Below are 11,186 nucleotides of genomic sequence, written 5' to 3'. Positions count from 1 at the left end.
CGCAATTCTGCTGCAGGAAGTTGCTGGATCAGGAAAAATGACACCATCTGCTGGGAACCCCATCATCCCATGCCCTGCCTCTCTACCTCACATAACAGAGCTCCAATTGTATTTTCTGCATGTACAAAATCTAGATTCCATCCAGGATACTAGTTATTCTGGTCTTGGCAATGTAGTTTTCAAGTCAGCTCTAATGAAAAACTAAAAACAATCTCCTTGGACCTAAAAGACTTTTAACTTCAGATGCTGTATTATAAAATGCCTTGTTTCGTGCTGATAAGAAACTCAATTTTATAAGCTTTCAAAATTAAACACAGCTGGTTAATCAACCATGGGGAAAGAGTCAGATAAGAATAAATTTAACTGTGCTCTCAAACAAAAGTGACAAATTTCTCTGTTGCTTTCCTGCTCTTCAGTATAAAAGTAAATAAGTAAATGTGATTCACTGTTACATTATTTCATTATTCATTTTAAATGAATACCTTAAAGTTTATCAAAAATCATGAACAGGGTTTAGTTAAACAGAAGTTGTGAGGCACAGCGAAGTGAAGCAGATTATAATAGCCTAATAATGATATTTGTGAATCACTTCCAGTAAATCTGACGTCCCAGTGAACTTCTGTTTGATATTCAGATGCGGTTCTTCATAACTTATAACAAGCCCAAATGACTTAATTACTGAGGCTGGTACCAGAGTTCACTGACTCCTTTCTGCAAAAGTAACAATCTAGACAGGATGATGAAATAGTTGATAATAATCTCCTTGTGGATGTATTCCAGCTACTAAGTAAAGACAGTATGAAAGAATTAGAATCCAACCATATGAAATAGTCTTGCCAAGATAATCAAACCTGAATGTGATCAAGCTTCTACACTGAATAAACCAGGCTTCAGGGAACACAGAGGGGCAGAGGAATGGGTTGCACAGCACCACAAGCATGCAAACAGTAAGCAGAGGCTGTGGGCGTGCTATAGGACAAATGACCAGTTCAGTCAAGTAAATCGTAAGAGAGAAAAAGAGGGAGAATGAGGATCTAGATTTTAGAAGTTTTAGGGGAACATCAGCAAGTTGCAAAGAATGTTAGGTTATGTTATAAAATTTATCAAGATGATCAGAGAAATATGGACAGAAAATATGAGAGGCTGGGAAGAGACATCAAGGCTCGAGGCAACCAAGCCGCTGATATGGTGGCTCATGAGGCGGCTAACAGGGACTACACAGCCCCTATACTAACTGTGGGGCTGCCACCCCCAGGTATGGGAACCTTGCCCCCAACCCCCAAGTATTCCTCTTCTGATCTCAGTTGGATTCAAGAAAATGCCAGCCCTCAGGAGGGCGAAGATGGATGGTATCAGGACCAAGATGACAACTTGATACTTTCCACCAACTTGGGTCAACACCTCTGTACGCACCTACATCTGACCACCCATCTAGGAGAAAAAAAGACTCTAACCCTCTTACAGACAGCACGTTTGCAGTTTCCCTGACAACAGGCGACTGTACGAGACATAGTCCAGGCCTGCAAAGCGTGCCAGATGATGAAGCCGGGAAAAGGACAGCATACGGGAATGAGGTACCGGGGAGAGAGGCCAGGGCAACACTGGGAGATAGATTTTACAGAGGTAAGACCAGGAAAGTATGGGTACCGTTATCTGTTAGTTTTGGTGGATACTTTTTCTGGGTGGGTGGAAGCGTTCCCTACTAAAAAAAAAACAGCAATGATAGTAGCTAAAAAGATCCTAGAAGAAATAGTACCTAGGTTTTGGCTGCTGGTGACTATTGGCTCTGATAACAGGCCTGCCTTTGTGAGTCAGATTGTACAGGGACTGGCCTTAGCTCTGGGGACCAAATGGAAGCTACATTGTGAATACAATCCCCAGAGCTCAGGACAGGTTGAGAGGATGAATTGGACTCTAAAGGAAACTTTGGCAAAATTGGCAATAGAGACTGGCGGGGACTGGGTGACTCTCCTTCCCTTCACTCTCTTCCGTGCGCGTAATACCCCCATAAGCTGAACTTAACCCCTTTTGAAATTATGTATGGGAGGCCCCCTCCCATATGCCCTATCTTTGAGGGAAGAAAACAACCACCCCCTACTTTAGGACAGTTCCAGGAAGCCCTGATGGCATTAGGCAAGGTGCATACGCATGTCTGGAAATTGATCAGGGAAATCCATGAGGGTCAGAACAAGGGGACCATCCCCTCACATAATATTGGTCCCAGAGATTGGGTCTGGGTCAAGCAACACCAACCCAAGACATTAGAACCTAGATGGAAAGGTCCTTATGTTGTTCTTCTTACCACCCCCACTGCTTTAAAGGTCGACAGTATCGGACCTTGGGTGCACTGCAACCACGTACGCCAAGCCACTCCAGAAGAGCAAGAAGGGGCCCAAAAAGAATGGGAGGTAACGCTGCACCCTTCAAACCCCTTCAAGATAAAGCTCATCCGCCAACAGGATCCAGACAAGTCATCCTGACTGTCCTATTGGTGACCATCCTTCTCTACCCTGGAGCCACCCATAACAACCCGCACCAGCCGGCCAAAATCACCTGGAAGCTTCAAGACGGACTAACACGAGAGGTGCTCAACTTAACCACAGAAGTACATCCTCCGAACACCTGGTGGCCAGACCTATATTTTGACTTAAAGCCGGCGGTAAATGTGCCTTGGGCTAGGGGTTTCCTCCGGATGCAGGGGTTCTGGGCATGCCCGGGCCACCAGAGGACCAAATGGAAGACTTGTAGGGGGGCACAAGATTATTTTTGTAAATCATGGGGTTGTGTTACTTCTGATGATGGGCCTCGGCACTGGGAGGTAGGAAATCGGGACCTACTTCTTGTTCGCAAAGCGTACCCCCAGAGCCCTTGGGGACCCAACTTTTGAATGTGAAGAGAGTTGTAACTATGCACAGGTTAAGATAGGGTTCAATCGGAAAAAAGCAAAAAAAGAGAGGGCTTGGATTTCTGGCTTATCCTGGGGAATACAAACAAGAACAGTGGCAGGCGCACAAATTTACGGAGGAATTATAATTATAAGCCAGATTCTAGAGCCAACGCAGATACACAGTATAGGTCCCAACCCAATGGAAAAAACTGACGTAAAACTCCCAGCCCGACCACAGCGGTTTCCACATCCTTAGTCTCACTCAATCCTCCGGGTCCCATCCGCAACCTCAGAAACTCAGACCCATTATGGAAATTAGTTAAGGCCGCCTATATAACCTTAAATCAAACTAACCCAGAAGCAACTAGATCTTGCTGGCTTTGCTATAATCTATACCCCCCTTACTATGAAGCACTGGGTCTTAACGCCTCTTACGGCCTGACTGATAGTATAGATCCTCCTCAGTGTCGCTGGGGAGAACGAAAAATGGGCCTCACAATGGAAAAAGTTTGGGGAAAGGGACTCCGTGTGGGCAGAGTTCCGCCCAAAAATTCCCCCTTATGTGCCTACACAGCCAAACCCACAGAGCTAACTGGGATTAAATGGATTATCCCAGAGATGGGGGGATGGTGGATCTGCTCACGTACTGGTCTAACCCCTTGTTTACACATCTCAATATTTAATCCTAAAGAAGAGTTCTGCATCTTGGTGGCAGTTGTGCCAAAAATCCTGTACCACCCTGAAAAGATAATGTACGACTACTGGGCCCCAAAACAAACATCTGGTCAAATGATACAAGGCAGAACCAAGAGAGAGCCTATTACAGCCATCACCATAGCAACCATGTTTGGCCTTGGGATCGCTGGGGCAGGGACTGGGATAGCAGCCTTGTCCCTCCAAGGCCAGGGATTTACTTCATTGTGGGTGGCCATAGATAAAGACATTACCCGCCTAGAAGAGTCAATTAGTCACCTAGAAAAATCGCTGACCTCCCTGTCCGAGATGGTCTTGCAAAACCGAAGAGGGCTAGATCTAATTTTTCTACAGCAAGGGGGGCTCTGCGCGGCCCTGGGAGAAGAATGTTGTTTCTACGCAGACACACCAGGATAATAAGAGAATCTACGGCAAAGGTGAGAGAAGGACTAGCCCAGCGAAAGAGAGAGCAAGAAGCCCAGCAGGGATGGTTTGAATCTTGGTTTCAACAATCTCCGTGGCTGACAACATTAATTTCCACCCTGGTGGGACCTCTTATGGTGCTTTTACTAATACTCACCTTTGGCCCATGCATCCTCAATATCACGTTTATAAAAGAGCATATTAATACAGTTCAACTATTTGTGCTTAGACAGCAATATCAAACTGTACCCTAAAACAAAGAGGAAGATTCCTCTATATGATCTAAAGACAGGGGGGAATGTTACAACCTCACCAGAGCCATGACAGGCTCAGAGAGGTGCACTAGGCCAAAAATAATCCCTGAGTCATGCTTCCGGGGCTTCCAGGGATGGTAACTCTGGCCAGTCAGAGAGATGGTAACTCTGGCCAATCAGAGGGACGATGACTGGCCAATCAGTAAATACCAGGAAACCCCTGCAGCCAATCAACCCTTGCCAACTCCCTGTCTTTGTTCTAAACTTATAAATACTGCTGTAATCCAGGGCTTGGGGCTCTTGTTCTACTCCACTGTGTTGGAGCTCGAGCTAACAATAAACCCCTTTATGCCTTTGCATTGCTGTGGACGTCTTATTCTCTCAGTTCTGGGGACTCGGACACTGGGCATAACACTATCTAATGTACTAAGCTTACTATGCTATATTAGATCCGACTCTTTGCAACCCTATGGACTGTAGCCTACCAGGCTCCTCCATCCATCGGATTTTCCAAGCAAGAGTACTGGAGTGGGTTGCCATTTCCTTCTCCAATATATACTATTAGTATCATATATTAATATACAATACTAGTAGTATAACTATTAAGAAGTTATTACTAAACTTATGCTAAGAGAAATATATCAAGAGAGAAAAAGATAAAGTAAATGTGGTACATTGTTAACATATAGGGAATCTGGGTGAAGGACATACGGGAATTCCTCACAACTGCAAATCAAAAGTTATGTCAAAATGAAAAGCTAAAAGAAAATTAAAATTGTGCCTCAATTCCACAAGTCTCAATTAAAACAAAATAACCAAGACCAAGGAAATTGTCTTTCTAGAGCCACAAAGTCCTTGTTTACAAAAAAAGAAGCTTATATCCTCCACATGAATAGCCATCTGTGTACCATATTGCTTTAGTGTGTCTGCCTGTTTTTGTGCCAAATCCATACTTTTTTGATTCCTGTAGTTTCATAGTTTAGTTTGAAGTCAGCCAGTTGATTCCAGCTGTGCTCTCCTTTCGTAAGATCACTTTGCCTTCTGGGGGTCCTCTTTGGTTCCTCACACATGACAGAATTGTTAGTTCTGTTTTGTGAAAAATGCGAAAAATGACATTTTAATTGCGTTAGAGACTGAATCGGATGTGCAAGGTGCTTTAACTGGCGGAACATCTTAATACTCTTCCAATGCCTATTATAGAATATTTTTCTTTTTAATATTTATTTACATATTTATTTACTTGGCTGTGCTGGGTATTGCAATACATAGGATCTTTTTTTCAGTTGCAGTGTGTGGGATCTAGTTCCCTGACCAGAGACTGACCCTAGGCCCCCTGCATGGGGAGCGGGGAGTCTTAGCCTCTGGACCACCAAGGAAGTTCTCAGGATATTTTTCTGTTTCTTTCTTCTTCAGTTTCTTTATTGAAGTGTCTTACGGTTTTCATTGTGCAGGTCTTTCACATCATTGGTTAAATTCATACCTAGGTGTTTTGTTCTTTTTAATGCAATTGTAAATATGTTGTTTTCTTAATTTTTATGATACTATTTTATTAGTGTACAGAAACTCAGCCGATTTTTGTTTATTGCTTTTGTATCATGAAACTTTACTAAACTCATGTATTACCTGAAACTTTTGGTGGTTTGATGTGGAAAACTGTAATTCAAAAATCCCATTGTTTCTACCATATCCCAGTCATCCACAGCACTCAACACAGTAACTACTAATACAACCTTCCCACAGTAGAAATAAATAAATAAATAATAAAAGTCTCATTTTCCCATTTGATTTGATTGCAATACTTTTCATGTATATGTTTTAGTGGTTTTACCCTTTTGTTTTGGCTGCGCTGGGTCTTCATCGCTATGCACAGGTTTTCTCTAGCTGCGGTGAGCGGGGGCTACTCCTTGCGGTGCACGGGCTTCTCACTGCGGTGGCTTCTCTTACTGTGGACCACAGGCGGTAGGTGCACAGGCTCCAGTAGCTACAGCACCTGGGCTCGGTAGTTGCGGCTCAAGAGCCCTAAAGCTCACGGGCTTCAGTAGCTGTGGCACACAGGCTAGCAGTTGTGGTGCACAGGCTTAGTTGCCCCAAGGCATGTGGAATCTTCCCGGACCAGGGATTGAACCCCTGTCCCCTGCACCGGCACGTGGATTCTTATCCACTCTACCACCGGGGAAGTCCACTTTTCATGTATCTTAAGTTCTCACACACAATGGAATCTAATTTGGATATTTCATTCAATTTCCACCAATCTACTCCTACTCTACGTCTCTGTCATGCTGATTTGCTATAGAGCTTTGAAGTCCATTCTGATACGTAGTAAGGCAAGCAGATCATTGCTAGTTTTTAACATTTCCTCACACAAAAAATTTCTTCCCTATTGTAAGGCACTTATTCTTTTAGTTAAACATTGTTTGTTTTATTCATACACACACACACACACACACACACACACACACACACACATACACACGGGTTGGTATTCTTTTATTTATTTATTTTCTGCTGCACGGGGTGTTCATTGCTTTGTGAGGGCTTTCTCGTGTTGCAGTGAGCAGGAGTTTGTTTTGTTCCCGTGCTTGGGCTTCTCATTGCGATGGCTTCTCTTGTTGCAGAGCACAGGCTCTAGGCACACAGGCACTGGGAGTTGCCACACAAGGGCTCAGTAGTTTCCGTTCACGGGCTCTAGAGCTCAGGCTCAGTGGTTGCAGCACTCAGCCTCAGTCAAGAGCTCTAGAGCTCACAGGCTTCAGGAGGTACGGCGCATGGGCTTAGGTGCTCTGACTCATGTGCAATCTTTCCAAACCAGGGATCCAACCCACGTCCCCTGCATTGGCAGGCAGATTCCTATCCACTGCACTACCAGGGAAGTCCCAAGTTAGTATTCCAATTAAAATGACATTGGATTAACTTTTAAAAAAAAATACTGATTTGTCTGTACTGGGCCTTAGTTGTAGCATGTGGAATCTTTAGTTGAGGCATGGTGAGATCCAGCTCCCTGACCAGGGATCAAACCCAGGCCCCTGCACTGAGAGTTCAGTCTTAGCCACTGGACCACCAGGAAACTCTCTGGGTTTACTTTTGAAAGAATCAATTTTGTTAATATCAAGGCTTCCCAAGAGAATGGTATGTCTTTCCATTTGTTCAGGTTTTGCATAAAATAGTTTTCCTCCTTTTCTTGTTTAAAACAAGTATTTTATAGTTTTTATTGTTATAGTTCTTGCTATGAATACATTATTTTTCCTATTGGCTTATTCTTTATTAACTACAGTGATATAGTACTAAATCTCTGGGGTTTTAATGCAGTCATATCACCAGCTTATGTTTATCTCTTCTTTTCCAATGTCTTGACCAGCTATTTCATTTTGTGTGACTGTATTTGCCAGAAATAATAATGTCAATAGCAAGCATTCTTATCTGGTTCCTAATTTTAATTGAAATCATATTTCAATTAGCTCTACTGGCATGTTTGGTAATTGGTTTTTGCTATATTTTTAAAAATCTGCTTTTGTTCCTATTTTTATAGAGTTTTCAAATTAAGAATGCTGCTAAATTTTATCAGAAGTTTTCAGCATCTATTGATATGATCATATCATTTTTATTTAATTTTTTATTGTTCTAGCTTATGTTGCTAGATTTTCTGATATTGAATTTCTTATATTTCTAAAATAAACTTTTCTAGACATTATTTATTATCCTTTTGATAAATACCAGATTTTACTTACTAGCATTTAATTTAGAGATTTTCTTCTTATATTCAAAAGCAAGCTTGTTCTATATTCCTTTCCCTAATTTATAAGTTTTAGGTTAAAGTTATGTTAGCTTCTCAAAAGGAATCATAGAGATTTCCATCTTTTTCTATGACCTTCAGTTCAGTTCAGTTCAGTTCAGTTGCTCAGTCGTGTCTGACTTTTTGTGACCCCATGAATCGCAGCATGCCAGGCCTCCCTGTCCATCACCTTAAATAGTTTAAATAACATTGAGATTATCTTGTCTTGAAATGTTAGACAAAATAGAGCTGTGAATCTATCTGGTTCTGCTCCTTTTTATCACTGAATCTTTAATTACCTTTCCAGTCTCCAAAATGTAATTGGACTACTCAGGCAACCACATGTGTGCACCTATGCTTAGTCACTCATGAACTGTAGCCCACCAGCTCCTCTATCCATGGGATTTCCCAGGCAAGAATACTGGAGTGGGCTGCCATTTCCTCCTCCAAAGGATCTTCCTGCCCCAGGGATTGAACCCAGGTCTCCTGCATCTCCAGCACTGGCAGGTGGATTCTTTACCACTCTGCCACCTGGGAAGCCCCACCTGGCTGCCACTGGTCTGCCTAGTTTATACCTTCCCACCCTAGAGAGAAGTCTACCTCTTGACAAACCTAGCCAGCTTACACAGAGCCAACAGTTGGCTTTCTCATTCAAGTGACCTACTCCTTTCAAGAGAAAAACCCACACCAGCTACCCTTATTTAACAGTGTTTGTTCATAAATATAATTGGATTATCAAGTACCACCAAATATTTGAATAAAAATCAACAGCATGAAGAAAGAGGCACAAAGATGAACAAAAGGGCAACAAACATCAGAGAAACCTGAGGTAATTAGGAAACTAAAAATTTTATTTAATTTATGCAATATTTGGGAAGTCCAGTGGTTAGGGCTCTGCATGCTCAGTGCTGAAGACCCAGGTTCAATCCCAGGTTGGGTAAATAAGATCCCACAAGCCATGTAGAACAGCATCACCCCCAAATTCACGAAGTACTCAAAATGATTGAGTAGGTATGACTCTCATTAAAGCATATAGTCTGTAAGGAAAAAGGAGCAATCAGAGGGGAAAAAAATGTTTTGGAACACTAAAAATGCAAATGTCAAAAAATTACACTGAACTGTGAGAATAATAAAATGAAAATAAGATAATAAAAAATTATATTTAAATTTAATGTCCTATAGTGGAAACTAGAAGGTAAATAATTCAAAAATAAGAAAAAAAAAAAAGGAAGATGGATCCAAAAGTCAAAGACCTAAGAAGTTTCAAACAGAGATGATGGCAGAAAAGAAACAATCTAAGAAATAGCAGAAGAGAATCTCCACAAACTTCATGAAGTCTTCATTTTTAAATGATCTATGTAGAGGCAAATAAAATTAATTTTTAAAAGACCCACTCCTAGGCTCAATCTAGTAAAATTTCAAAAGTCCAAGAGTAGAGAAAATCCTGAATATTCTGAGAGAGGCAGTGAGAAAATAGGTTATCAGAAGAAACGAGGATAAGGATGGCACCAAGGACTACCTTGGCAGTTCAGTGGTTAAGACCCCCCACTTACATTGCATGGAACACGAGTTCGATCCCTGGTCCAGGAACTAAGATCCTGCCTGCTGCTCAAAGTGGCCTAAATAAATAAATAAACAAATTTCAAAAAAAGAGAATGGCACCAAACTTCTCATCAACACTTAATGCTCAAAGACAATTGGATAATATTTCAAACTTTTGAGGATAGGGAAAGGTTGGAATGTTTATATTACTCAAATAATATTTTTACTCGGTAAAAGAATGAAACTATATTTAAAAACATAGAGTCTCACTCTCATCCCTATTTGCTCCATTCGCCACTCATCTGTCCCCAAAGGTAATAATCATTTCTGTTAGTTTCTCATTTATCCTCCAAGTTTGGAAAACAAATTTGAACTTAAATTTCTAAACAATCAACCCAAATCAAGTCCCCAAAATCAAACAAGTTTGAGCAACATAACTGCATATGCAACACACAAGCATGCAGAGTATAGTGTACCATGGGGTTTTTGTGATAAAATGCTAGAGAAAGATTCTAGCAAACTGAAACGGGAGCCAAGAAAGGGGACGCACAGGATAGACACTAGATATATGGCAGCAGCTGAATGTGACTTATGAGAAGTGATTCTGAAAAGAAGTTGAAAAGGATCTGCTAGACCTAGAGACAGGTTTTCTAGGAAACTAGTAATAATAAGCTTCAGGGCTTCTCACTCACTAAAGACCATTCCAAGACCAAGGCATAGCCCTTAACTGCGAGTATTTGTAATTTTGTATTTCTTCTCTTGAAATACAGTTCCCCAGTTGTATAAGATTCAAGACCTACAAAACTTGGACCTATCCTTGATTAGACTTTAATATTTGAAGGATTTTCCTTCAAGCAACGAAGTTTTAATGACATGAATTACATTTCTTTCTTTGGGTTGAATCAAACTCCTATAATGATATTTATCTAATCATGAAAAATATTTTTGCTTATTGATTTTCCATTTCTAAAATTAACCTAGAGATGAGATATGAAGATTTAATTGGAGTTATAGAACAGAACAGGAATGTTATAAATCTTGTCAATATAAAATTACAATATAGCTAAAAATATTAGAAAAGAGAGATGGAAGGATAATCAATTTATTGATCTTTGATTACAGAATTTCTAGGAACACTAAAGTCAACAATAAGAATAGAGACTCAATTTTCTAGGAACACTAAAGTTAACAATAAGAATAGAGACTCAAGTATACTGTATATTGTATATTGTTAACTACATAAAAAAGTAACTACTGCATCCTGGAGTTGGAGGGGTTATGGAAGTGGGAGGTACTGCAGCAGTGATAAATTCCTCATCTTTGAGAATATAGCCCAGGACACTGTTAAAAGATGATGAACCAAGGGAAAAGACAGGAGGTGAAAAGAAAGTGAAGTCGCTCAGTCATGTCCGACTCTTTGCGACCCCATGGACTGAGGAGCCTGGTAGGGATTTTCCAGGCAAGAACACTGGAGCGGGTTGCCATTTCCTTCTCCAGGGGATCTTCCCGACCCAGGGATCGAACCCAGGTCTCCCGCACTGTAGGCTGACGCTTTACCGTCTGAGCTACCAAGCAAGCCCCACTGTTAAAAGATGATGAACCAAGGAAAAAGACAGAG

The 11,186-nt window shown here is 41.2% G+C and overlaps 1 long non-coding RNA gene across 1 annotated transcript in view; it reads right to left on the bottom strand.

Moving 5' to 3' along the window:
• Positions 1-8,895: 8,895 nt before the first annotated feature.
• Positions 8,896-11,186, bottom strand: part of LOC132660163 (uncharacterized) — a 95,290-nt gene continuing 92,999 nt past the window's right edge. Inside the window, exons 2-3 of the long non-coding RNA XR_009601433.1 lie at positions 9,580-9,645; positions 8,896-9,063 (exon numbers count right to left, since the gene is read on the bottom strand). This is a non-coding gene — a long non-coding RNA (uncharacterized LOC132660163). The remainder of the gene's footprint in view (positions 9,064-9,579; positions 9,646-11,186) is intronic.

The sequence above is a fragment of the Ovis aries genome, chromosome 7 (genome assembly GCF_016772045.2).
Source record: "Ovis aries strain OAR_USU_Benz2616 breed Rambouillet chromosome 7, ARS-UI_Ramb_v3.0, whole genome shotgun sequence".
NCBI classification, from domain to species: Eukaryota; Metazoa; Chordata; class Mammalia; order Artiodactyla; family Bovidae; genus Ovis; species Ovis aries.
The sequence above is the reverse complement of the archived record's forward strand: the minus strand, read 5'-3'. Positions and strand labels throughout refer to the sequence as shown.